This window comes from Notolepis coatsorum, assembly GCF_963971535.1.
Source record: "Notolepis coatsorum genome assembly, chromosome: 4".
Taxonomy (NCBI): domain Eukaryota; kingdom Metazoa; phylum Chordata; class Actinopteri; order Aulopiformes; family Paralepididae; genus Notolepis; species Notolepis coatsorum.
This window is the reverse complement of record NC_140168.1, coordinates 124030428-124043713: the sequence shown is the minus strand read 5'-3', so window position 1 is coordinate 124043713 and position 13286 is coordinate 124030428.

Sequence of the window (13286 nt, the reverse complement as noted above, 5' to 3'; positions counted from 1 at the left end):
CTCCCCTGTTGTGTTGTTGTGTGTCATTGCAGTAGTGTCTAGTTGTTGTTTAGTTTGTCATTGCTTTACTGTCATTGTGTATGTTGTGATTCTGTGTTGGCCAGGTGTTGTTGATTATTAATTAGTGTGGGTATTTAGGTGTCTTGTCTGTCCTCCCTTCCTTGTGGCGACATTCCTCCAGTACCCCGTGTTGTTCCTGTATCGTGCCTTTGTCCTATCATGTGAGTTTGTCCAGTCAGTGAGCTCGTTCTTCTGTTTGTTTTGTGATCAGTCCGTGTTTGTTACAGAGCCAGCCCGGCTGTGCCTCCTTTGTTTTGTAGTTTTGATTGTAGTAAATATCCCTTCTTTAAGCTTCACCCCTCGTCTCTACCTCGTTTATTCTCCCTTGTCTGCTAAACTGTGTTCTCTACTTCAATAGTACACCAATTGTTACAGAATGTCGCCACCAATCAAACACACAGCAGGCAAGGTGGTAGACACTTTTGTTATCCTTCAGAACTTGATGGACGGTAATCTGGTGCAGTACTTGCCTGCCAAGTGGGTGTTCTGGCTCCAGACGATCGACAGGGTTGCAAGAGAGAGCCCGACACAGGCGCCTGCGATGCGGGTTATGGCCGACCACGTCTCCGCCCTCATGGAAGGGTTTAGGCCGATCCCTAGTACCCTACCCACCAGTCTGGTCCCGCTTGCTAGCTTTTCCCCCGCAGCTAGCCAGCCGACTAGCATTCAACTCACGGTCAGCCTAGAGCCTGTAGTTAACCGTGCGTACCCAGCTAACGCAGCTCCGCCCGTTAGCATCTCTCCAGTAGCTAACCGTGCATCCCCAGCTAGCGTAGCTCCGCCCGTTAGCGTCACTCCTGTGGCTAACCGTGCATCCCCAGCTAGCGCAGCTCCGCCCGTTAGCGTTACTCCTACAGCTAGCATGGCTAGTGCAGCAGACGAGGCTTTCACAGCTAACTCAGGCCCTACTGTTAGCTTAGCCTCTGTAGCTAGCCAGACCCTCCCAGCTGACACAGATCCTACAGCTAGCATGGCTAGTGCAGCAGACGAGGCTTCCACAGCTAACCCAGGCCCTACTGTTAGCTTAGCCTCTGTAGCTAGCCAGACCCTCCCAGCTGACACAGACCCTACAGCTTGCATGGTTAGTGCAGCAGACGAGGCCTCCACAGCTGACCCGGCCGTCGCTGCCAGCCTGGTTCCGCTCGGTGTAGCCCCGGCTGTCATCACTCCCCCTCCGGCTTCCACGACCAGCCCAGCCTCTACGCCACGCATCGCCGCCGAGACCGGACCGGTCTCCACGCCCAGCCCAGCCTCTACAACTGGTCCGGCTACAACGCCGGGCCCCGGCTCCTCGACTGGTCCTGGCTTCCCGTCTGGTCCACCCCCACGCCGTGACCGGCGTCCTGGTCCTCGCCGTGGTCTTCGTTGTGGTCTTCGCCGTGGTCTTCGCCGTGGTCTATGCTGGGTCCTGCTCCGGAGGTCGCCGCCGCCGCACCTCCGTTCCGGCACCCCTGAACCGGTTCCTAGTCCGGCGGCTGGAGGGGCTCCCGTCCGGGATCCTGCTCCAGGGTCCAGCTCCCCTTCCCGGGCTTCGGCACCTGTTCCTACCCCCCCCTCGTCGGGCCTCTGTTCCCAGGTCCAGCCCCCCTCTCCGGGTCTCAGTGCCCGTCCCCACCCCCCCTCTCCGGGCCTCTGTTCCCTTCCTGGTCTGGAAGCCCCCCGTTGAGAGGGGGGTACTGTTACGACCCAAGGGCCGGTCCTGCTGACCGGCAGGAGAATAACATTGGACATTGCTCTCCTCCTGACATTGGTCTGCTACCCTCTAGTGGCCAGACTAGCCTGTTGGTACAGGTGGCTATTCTACTGTGGTTCCAAGTAATAGACATAGTGTCTAATTGTTTATTGTCTTGGGCCACCCCTGTCTATGTGTAATGTTACTCCCCTGTTGTGTTGTTGTGTGTCATTGCAGTAGTGTCTAGTTGTTGTTTAGTTTGTCATTGCTTTACTGTCATTGTGTATGTTGTGATTCTGTGTTGGCCAGGTGTTGTTGATTATTAATTAGTGTGGGTATTTTGGTGTCTTGTCTCTCCTCCCTTCCTTGTGGCGACATTCCTCCAGTACCCTGTGTTGTTCCCGTATCGTGCCTTTGTCCTATCATGTGAGTTTGTCCAGTCAGTGAGCTCGTTCTTCTGTTTGTTTTGTGATCAGTCCGTGTTTGTTACAGAGCCAGCCCGGCTGTGCCTCCTTTGTTTTGTAGTTTTGATTGTAGTAAATATCCCTTCTTTAAGCTTCACCCCTCGTCTCTTCTCCCTTGTCTGCTAAACTGTGTTCTCTACTTCAATAGTACACCAAGCGTTACACTACTACGCTCAACTGTAGTTTGGTGAAAATACCATAAGCTAGAAAACAAATGCTCGCCAATTAGACGTGATGTAATGTATAAATGTAAAGATGTGAAATCAGTTTGTTGGCTTTGTTAAGACACTATCTTGGTACAGGGTTCGAAATTAAGGGGGGCTTTGGGCAAAATGCCCTCGAAAATTTACCAAATGCCCTCGAAAATCAGTTAAGGGGGGCAAGAAAAGCCCCAGACAGTTTACTAATTATATATATATATAATTATATATATGCTCTACAGTGTGAGCATTTCACTTGTATTTGCCCCTAATAATATGTGTGTGCGAACCGGAAAAATCATTTACTCGCAGTGTGCGAGTGAAGATTACAAACAGCTCCGCTGTTAATATAGGTTAATATATGTTCAAATAGATCCGCTATCAACTCTATCTTTAATTTTTCAAAATGTACAGTTGCTATTGCATGCACTCATCTGTGTTTCACTACACACATGAGTGCATGCTTACCAACTGTCCGTCTGCAACACTACTATCACCGACATCTAAGAAGGGAGATCCCCCCTTGAACGGCCCTTCTAAGGTTTCTCTCCTCCACATTGCCTGTGGAGCTTTTTTCCCTATTGTTAGGTTTTAGTGAGTTTTTCCTTACCTTCGCGTGGGGTATGTCTGGGAGTGCTTGCATTCTTTCATTTATTTGCATTCATCTAAAAAATGTTTGGACCCTATGGTGTTCTTGTTCTGTTCTTGACTTACTGTTATGTTGTCTTCTTAACTTGTTTAAAGAAGACCTGTACGGCCCATGGGGACATTAACGTGTGTTGTCGGGCCCTATAAATAAATTTGATTTGATTTGATTAATAGTTCAGAAACTACAAGTCCCACATTCCACAAGGCGCATAAATGTCCAATCACAGTAGAGTTTCCTGCGGTGACGCGGCTGGTTTCATGCGAGTGAAAGGAAATGAGAACGCAGTACGCGCTGGAAAACAAAGTCACGGTACCGGCATAGGCAAGTTAAAGTTATACATTCAGAATCAGACAACGCAAAAAATTCAGCCAGCCATGAAGCCCATTCATTTTTATTTTGAGCAAAAGAGAGACGAGGAGAAAGAGGAATCCGGTGATGCAGCTAATCTTACTGAGGCGGATAACGTTAGCGAAGTTAGCACACGCACATACACTTTGATGGACATTGATGGACAGTAGCTATACGTATAAATTATATAGCTCAGTTGATATTACACACACTTCTGCAGTCCCTCCCGCCGTCTCTCTCTCTCTCTCTCTCTCTCTCTCTCTCGCTCTCTCTCTCTCTCTCTCTCTCTCTCTCTCTCTCTCTCTCTCTCTCTCTCTCTCTCTCTCTCTCTCTCTCTCTCTCTCTCTCGTTCCATGCCTGTGAAAACCCGTTTGAGGGTGTCGGGTTACACTGCACTACAACCATAGAGGGGGCGTTACTGCAGATCAATGCTATGTCGACGTCACAGAAACCGTCAAATCAGAACAGTTTAGTTGAGTGAGGGAAGATCTCGTAAACTCGAGACTAGACTGATGAGTCAATATGGTAATTAGAGACACAGACCCATTGATACTAACCTGTATTACTATAAAACCATGCTAAACACAGAAAAAAGGCATTTATAATGCATGTCCCCTTTAAATCAACTTTCCAGTCCCTGTCAACTATCAAATGATGTCAACTGTCAACCTGAATTAACATTTAGTATTCAATATGGTCTGATATTAACATTCAGTATTCAAGTAGAACAGCTAGCTAGCCGTTGTGGACACTCACCTTTCCACAGCTAAACGGTAGGCAAGGCACCTTGGTTGAGAAATGCAGGTTTCAGTCTATGTGTTGTAGGATAGACAGTCTATCTATCTTGTCTCAAGAAGCACAATGAGATCTTCTTCTTCTTCTTGTGAATTTCCGGCAGTCTAGACACCTTTCGGCGTATTGCTGCCTAACTACAATCTAGTTTACACTCTTCTTCTTCTTCTCATCTTCAAAACACATTACTATCGTCTCTGTCTCCTTCTTCTCTGTCCTCTTGTCTGTCTCCTTCTTCTCTGCTCCTCTTGTCATACAATCACAATCCAAACATCTCATCTCTTGAAGTGCCCCCCCCCCCAAGAGGGGGAACACTCTTTTCTCTGTCCTCTCTAATCCACAATCTCCTATTTGAGAGTGTCTCCGCCGTGGCTCCTTCTGCAGTGAAACAGGGGGGAGGGGTGACAAACCAGCTCTCATCCATGCAGCCTCTCTCTGAGCCCGCCCTACTACCGCTACCCCCACTGCCTCCACACTCACTCCCAGAACCGTGGGAGGACACAGGCAGGGTGGACAGCCTGGCCCGCCTGGGGAGGTGGGCTAACGGGCTAATGCCGGGACAGGAAAAGGGGTCTGACGACACCTCCCGCGCCCAACCTTTATGCGTCCTGCAGCGCTTGTGAGGCGGGTGCGGAACGGGGCTCTCTGTCCTCGTAGGCGTGTTGGGACGATTTGATTGGTCGTCGTTGTTGTCTGGCAATGATTGCGCTACGGGCGGAGCCTCCGTCTCGCCCTCGCCGTTCGCCGCAGGACAGACTGCTCCCTCTGAGTGCATGGCGGGCGGGGGTGGGATCAGGGACTGGTTTGGCCAATGACGGATAGATGTTTAGGGGTCAGGAGGGTGGGAGTTTGCCAAGACGATGATGCAGGGGTGGTAGGTTTGTATAAAAGCCATGCAATAAAGTAAGGACAATTGGGGAGATTGAGATTGTGATTAGAGAGGACAGAGAGAAGAGGGTTCCCCTCTTGGGGGGGCACTTCGAGAGATGAGATGATGTTTGGATTGTGATTGTATGACAAGAGGAGCAGAGAAGAAGGAGACAGACAAGAGGAGCAGAGAAGAAGGAGACAGAGATGATAGTAATGTGTTTTGAAGAAGAGAAGAAGAAGAAGAGTGTAAACTAGACTGTAGTTAGGCAGCAATACGCCGAAAGGTGTCTAGACTGCCGGAAATTCACAAGAAGAAGAAGGACAATTGGGGCGGGGCCGGGGCACATACGCACGCGCATACACACACCAGTGTGGGAAATACGAGGGTGTTTAAATAAAATCGGGGGGGGGGGGGGGGGGGGGGGGGGGGCGAGGGTGAGGAAACAACACAGAAAATAAAGAATAAGAATCATATCATTAGTTGTGTTGAACCTCGAAGCTGATGGTTGTGTGTCAGTGACATAAAGCTCACACAGACTCTGCTGCCTGATGGGTATCCCTATGGGGGGGGGGGGGGGCTCAGAAAATTATTTCCACACTGTCGCCAACCAGAGCAAAATGGCAGCCGTGTGAATACGGTCAATGGGCTTCGTCTGAGATCATAAACAAGGTGGATGGAGCAGAAGATAATCACACCTGTTCCATCTTCCTGAAGGACAAATGTACATACAAGGTTTATGGCAGCCATGGGGTTAAAACACCAGTCTGCCCGTGGTTATCCTCTCCGAACAACATCTTCACCCTACTGCAACGTACCACCCGCCTTTAGCAATCAAATGTTAGTCCTCCACAGAGTCCACACTGGCTCCCAATAAAATACCAGGCAGGCACACGGAAATACCTTCACAGCAGCCTAAAAACCCTTTGAACCATTTCCTACCCATTCCATCTATTCTATTCTAGTGCTGCACCAACCCCTCCCCCTGCACCCTCCTGGTCGTGAAGGGGGGACTCACCTGGTAGATTGACCAGCATCCAGCCCTCCTCGTCGGTCTCTGTCATACAGGGGTTGGGTCCCTTCAGCTCCACGGCCGGCTCCTCCGCGTCCCCGGAGAGCAGGTTGCTCAGATGCTGAAGCATGGCTACTCCTGCTCTCTGGTCTGTCGTCGATGCGGGGTCGGGGGTCAGGCGGTCGATGACTCAGGTGCTTGCGTTATATCTTTGTCGTCCTCGAAACGGATAAAAGCTGTAGCTGCCTTTGAAGTGACTTGTTTGTCTTTAGATGACAATGAGATCGTGAGAGAATTGTTGAATATATATAGAACACAAATGTTCTAGAATGGTCTATTATGACATCATACTGTGACATCATAAATGTTCTAGAATGTGGTATTATGACATCATACTGTGACATCACAAATGTTCTAGAATGTTCTATTATGACATCATACTGTGACATCAACGGAACTGTCCCTGAAGCCTGTTTTTGGGATTCAAACTTCGTCAGGGTTCTTCGAACGGACGTTCGAACCTTCGTTTTTAATAAAAATTAAAACAAAAAAAATATAATTTTATAAACTTTTTTCTTTTTCTTTTTTATATCTTCAAACTAAATCCTCAATTTGAATAAAGTGATTCAAACTTCGTCAGGGTTTTTCGAAGGGACGTTCGAACCTTTGTTTTTAATAAAAAAAATGTAAATAAAAAAAATTATTCTACTTTTTTTTTTATAATTTTTTTTTTATATCCTCAAACTAAATCCTCAATTTGAATAAAGTGATTAATCGGAGATTAAATTAGTATTTTTTCTTTTATTAAATCAACTTTCCAGCCCCCTGTCAACTGTCAAATGATGTCAACTGTCAACCTGAATTAACATTCAGTATTCAATATTGTCTGATTCAATATTAACATTCAGTATTCAAGTAGAACAGCTAGCTAGCCGTTGTGGACACTCACCTTTCCACAGCAAAACGGTAGGCAAGGCACCTTGGTTGAGAAATGCAGGCTTCAATCTATGTTGTTTAGTCTATACATTTTATTTGCTCCGTTTTCCCGTGATAACGAGTTAATTTAATTTGTTTTCTCGTGATAACACGATCATTTTCTCGAGATCTCAAGAAAACGAAACGATAGTCTATATATTAAATCACTACAGGAAACATTCAGTGTCACAATGTCAGAGGAGCAGGTAGCCCATGCAGTCACAAAAGGGGCTAAGCAGGAGGATATTGATCACCGCGTTACATATCTCTTCAATCTGTTAGGGATTGTATGCGACCCCAATTGCACGACACAGACAGGTAATCAGAGTTAGCCAAAACAAGGGCATAATTTATTCACAACAAAAAAGCGGCACTGTCCCTTTAAGGGAGAACTCAAAATACACAGGTGAATCTTCTAGAGTCCATGACTGAAATGAAAGTTCTGGGTCTGGTCCTGTTCAGACTCACCAGAACACTTGCAGACGGGCAACACAGCAAACGGAGTCCATGAAAAAGGAGTGAGAACATAGGCATCCTCCCGTGGAAGCCTAGAGAGCGATGACGATGCCTTACACCACCGAACACTGCCGACGTGCAACTCAGCAAACGGGACCCACGGAAACGGAGTGTGATCATAGGAATCCTCTCGTGGAAACATTGAGAGCGATGACGATGTCTCACACCAGGAACGAGAGAGTTGGAGGCAGTAGATGGCACGACGTCTCCCAGTGAGAACATAGGAAATCCTCCCGTGGGATTATAGAGAGCGAAGACGATGTCTCACTAGGAGCGCTGCAGTTGATGGTAGATACAGAACGACCTGGCCATGAGTGGAAGGCAGTCGGCAGTATTTGTAGTCTCCTCAGCAGCCGCCATCACCCCAATCATCACACACATAATAAACCTCTCCATAAAACAGGGACACGTCCCCAAGGACTTCAAAATTGCGAGGGTGACCCCTCTGCACAAAAAGGGCAGCAAATTAGACCCAGGCAACTACCGCCCTGTTTCTATTCTCACCTCCATCTCGAAAGTCATGGAAAAAATAGTCTACGAACAGGTCGAAAAGTACCTAGCGGAAAAAAATCTAATCTACGAATTCCAATCTGGCTTCAGAACATCCCACTCCACTGACACATGCCTTCTCTATTTGAATGACCACATCAAACAAGAGGTGGACGCAGGCAAATACTGCGGCATGGTCATGCTGGACCTACAAAAGGCCTTTGACACGGTCAATCACTCCATTCTGATTGACAAGCTAAAAGCAATTGGTTTTGATAGTCTATCAGTGAGCTGGATGCAATCCTACCTTGAGGGGAGGGAACAGATGGTGGAGGTAAACGGTACCCTATCCCCCCCCCTCACAGTGAGCTGTGGTGTTCCACAAGGAAGCATACTAGGACCGCTACTGTTCCTAATTTATGCAAATGACATGTCGTCAGCTTGTGACTGCAACTTGTTCCTGTTTGCGGACGACTCAGCCCTGCTGGTCTCTGACAAGAACAAGTTACAGGTTGAAAAAACCCTCAGCTCGGAACTAGGCAGAATCTGCATATGGCTCGCTGATAACAAACTATCATTACACATGGGCAAAACAGAGTCCATTCTCTTCGGTTCAAATAACAAACTCAGCAAGACCGACGGCTTCTCAGTTACAGTGGGTGACAATATTGTCACAAGGAAAGATGAAATTACCTACCTGGGTTCCATCCTAGAGGCTAATCTCTCCTGTGACAAAATGGCATCCAATGTAATAAAAAAAGTCAACCAACGAACTCGATTCTTGTACCGGATCTCCTCTCTGGTAAACAAGAACACCCTGAAGACTCTGGCAGGAGCACTCATTCAGGGGTACTACGACTATGCTTGCACCTCATGGTACCAAAGCACCTCAAAGGCGCTAAAAACAAAATTACAAACATCTCAAAACAAACTGGTCAGACTACTGCTTGACCTTACTCCTAGAACCCACCTCACCCCTGCCCACTTTGACAACCTAGGATGGCTTAGAGTAGACGACAGAGTACAACAACTTGCAATGGGCCTGGTCTACAAGATACACTACACGACCAAGGTACCCATGTACATGTCAAAATACTTCCCAAAGGTCAGTGAATACCACGATCACAACACCAGAGGGAGCTCCACAAATCATGTTAAACCCAGATTCGGCTCAAATAAGGGACTAAACACGTTTCGCAATTATGCCACATCAATGTGGAACGCCCTACCCAAAGCTGTAAAGGAATGTGGATCACTACCCACTTTCAAAACCTCTCTCAAGGGACACCTACGGGAGACTGCAATTCAACACTGGCCCCTGTAAATATCCTAACCCAACCCCCTCCAATGTACAGTCATTTACCTAGTATGGTTTTGTCAATAGTTCAATGTACAATTTTGTTTGTTTGTACAGTGTCTCCTCCCCCCCCCCCCTCAATGTACAGTATTACTTGTTTATACAGTGTGCCCCCCGCCCCCCCCCCCCCCCCCCCAACCACCTCCAATGTAAATTACCCAGTATGGTTGTCAATATCCCAATGTACCCAACCCCCCCCACACAACCTCCTCCAATGTACAGTTTCTACGTCAAATGTATATACTCCCTTTTCTTGACTCCTTCTGTATCACAAACAGTACTGTATTTGCAAATCTGGTATGTCATAAATGTATAGATGTAGCAGTACTGACTATCTGTATGTCATGTATGTCATATATGTCCTGATGAATTGAAAATGGGGGACCCTGATGTAAACAAGACGAAAGTCTTTCTCTGGTCTGCATCCCCTTAACAATTGTGTGTATTGAGCTGTACTGTATTGTACCCATTCTACAATCTGTTAATAAAGTTTTCAATCAATCAATCAATCCTGACAAGCTAAATGCCAACCACTCTCAGGTGCGCGAGGAAGAAACTTCGGCACGCCCCCTCGTTGGGCAGCATGCAATCCTACCCAGCCCTCACAGTACGGAATGGCACAACATCTGAAGTGGGAACATAGGGATCCTCCCGTGGAAGTCTAGAGAGCGAAGACGATGACCCACTCCAGGAAACGGCGATAGGTGGTAGTGTACAGAGACAACCTGGCCATGAGTGGAAGGCAGTTGGCAGTATTTGTAGTCTCCTGACGAGCTAAATGCCAACCACTCTCAGGTGCGTGAGGAAGAAACTTCGGCACGCCCCCTCGTTGGGCCGCATGCAGTCCTACCCAGCCCTCACACAATCAAGGCCTGACACAGGCTGAAATAGCTTTATGCCTTGCTGTTACAGATAATATATATACACATTAATGTGCCTCAAAGTGCAATCAAAGTGAGCTCTCAAAGAGCACCTGGCTACGGGAGGCTGCAACGCGAAACTGGCCCCCGTATGTCCAAACCCATCCCACCCCCTCCTAATGTACAGTTTCCTCCCCATCATATGTATATTTTCTGTTAGGATCTCTGTTTAACAGTACTGTATATTTGCATATCTTGTATGTCGCAAATGTAACAGTACTATACCTGTATGTCATGTACCCCCCTGAAATAAATTAATCTGATTTAATTTGTTTTCTCGTGATAACGCGATAATTATCTCGTTATCACGGGAAAACGAAGTCCGTTTTCTTGTGATAACGAGATAATTATCGCGTTATCACAAGAAAACGGAGTAAACAAAATGTATGAATGTACGGCCGCTTAGGGCTTCCGTAGTTCAGTACTGTTTCAAGATGCACAATGAGATCTTCTGAGAGAATTGTTGAATATATACATAAATGTTCTAGAATGTTTGATTATGACATCATACTGTGACATCACAAATGGTCTAGAATGTTTGATTATGACATCATACTGTGACATCACAAATGTTCTATAATGTTCTATTATGACATCATACTGTGACATCACAAATGTTCTAGAATGTTCTATTAGAATAGAATAGAAAACTTTATTGCCATTTCAACCATGGTTGATTGGGATTTTTCTTGGTGCCATATACAGTACAGACATTATAAAAACATACAATAAAAAACACAAGAATACATGCAATACAATTCCCACAATAAAAGTTGTACACAAACAATTAAAAAGAAAAAATGCAACAGTACCTAAAATAAATTGCTCAGTGTTCCAGTTTAAAGTGCATATTGCCTTAACACATTGACGACCACGGTTTGCAGTGTAATATGGTTCTAGAGGACCAGGGTTTGTCAACAAACCGATGTACTTTTGGATAGCTATATATATACTTTATAGTATTGCTATCTGTCCATTCTCATTGTCACTTGAGTGCATAAACCGTGCCTTCATAATGGCTTAAAGAAAATAAAAATCCATCGGTTGGTTGTCATTTTATAGCGTCGTGAATATAAGCTTTATCGCAGTTTTCGTCTCGTATTTTTTCTGGAAAGCTATTTATAGGGCTAAAGGCTAGTCACGTTATATCGAACGGCATTTCTGTTGTATATATACGAATGAAATAAAACAATCTGCTTAGCATCCGGACTATTACAGAGCATCTATGGATGAAATGGGGGCGGCGGGGGACGCCGATTAGTATTATTGATTAGCAATACAGTGTGCGTTCAAGTAGCCACATTCAATGATCGATCGCTTGCGTTTTACAACAATGTTCAATCCGGCTGTAATTTGGGGGAAGTGTGTCCTACCGTCAGCCCATGTGATCGCTGGCAGCATTTCCCCATTATTCATCGGCATCTGGTAGATCGATATATCCATTGGCTGATCATAAATCCCATTATTCCAGGCTGAAATCTGCGCTTCGAAACGTGATCAAAGATGGAGGATGTTCACTTGGAATCCAGGCTCATATGAAACGCCCATAGACAGTAAAATATTTTTTTTCCCATTCGCCCTCAATGATACTGCAGTGGAGCAATGGCGCCCCTAAGCGGATCTGGCCGGTATTGCATGTTGCGGAAATCAAATATGCGGGTAAATCTGCAGAGTCGATCGGGGACGTTAATACGGTTATTAATATGGAATAAAACAATAACAACTTGCCACGAGTTAACATGTGTAATAAGAGGGCCAAATCTTAAGTTGCATTGCTTAATTGATAAGTTGGTGTACACTATATCCTGCAGTCTATGTGGTGCCACTATGTTCTCCTCTAATGGTCTTCAGGATACCGCTGCTTGATAATCAAACCAGGTGATCAGTGGTCTCAAAGAGAACGCTTTATTTTAAAGTAATAATTGAAGTCTGGAAAAGCTAAACCCCCGTCGGTTTTATTTCTCTGTGCAGTGGATCTTTTTAATCATGGACGTTTGTTGTTCCAAATAAATATGCAGCAGTGTGTAGTTTTTGCCAGTAACCAGCAGGGGGGGGGGGGGGGGGGGGTAATGGCAACATTGAGCTGATGAAGTTAATTCTGGGCAAAACATTCATCTTAACTATTGACGCTTGGGCCTGTAATGAGTTTTTTTTATTTTGACCACCTGCCGAAGTCATTTGTGATCCTGTCTCGCAATACGGAATAATTATACTTCACCGTTTGGCTTATGGTGGGGAATATTTAAACTCCAAGACATTTAAAGTGTTCTACCATGGGTATATTTGCTGGGAGGAAGGTAGCCTTCGCAGTCACATTGAGTGGAAGGAAGGCCGATTTTGACCAGTTTAGCTTAGATCCCGATAGAGTGCCAAAATCTAAAGGTAGGGAGGTGGCAGGGTTTTGCATGAACAAGATTACATCATCTGCATATAAGCGAATGTGATGCTGTGTGCCCTTAATTGAGATCGGTGTTATGGACTGGGATTGTCTTATGTACTGTGCTAAAGGTTCAAGGGATAGAGCAAATAGTCCGGGACTAAGAGGACAACCCTGTCTGGATGAGAGCGACACAGGGAAGAGTGGAGAGCAGAATTTACCTGTTAAAATCATGGCCGATGGATCTGTATATAGTACTTTGATCATATGAATGAACCCATCACCTAACCCCATCCTTCTAAGTACTGCCCATAAATAAGACCATTCCAATCTGTCAAAGGCTTTCATTGCGTCTAAGGATAATACAGCCGTAGGAGGCGCGGCATCCTTGCTGGCATCTATTACATGCAGTAATCGTCTAATATTATCCGTGATCAGGCGGCCTCTTATGAAGCCTGTCTGATCAGGGTGAACTAAAGATGTCATATGCTTTTGAAGTCGAATGGCTAATACCTTAGTGTACAGCTTGAGATTGGTTCCAAGGAGGCTTAAGGGTCTATAACTGCCACAGTCGGTGGGGTCCTTAT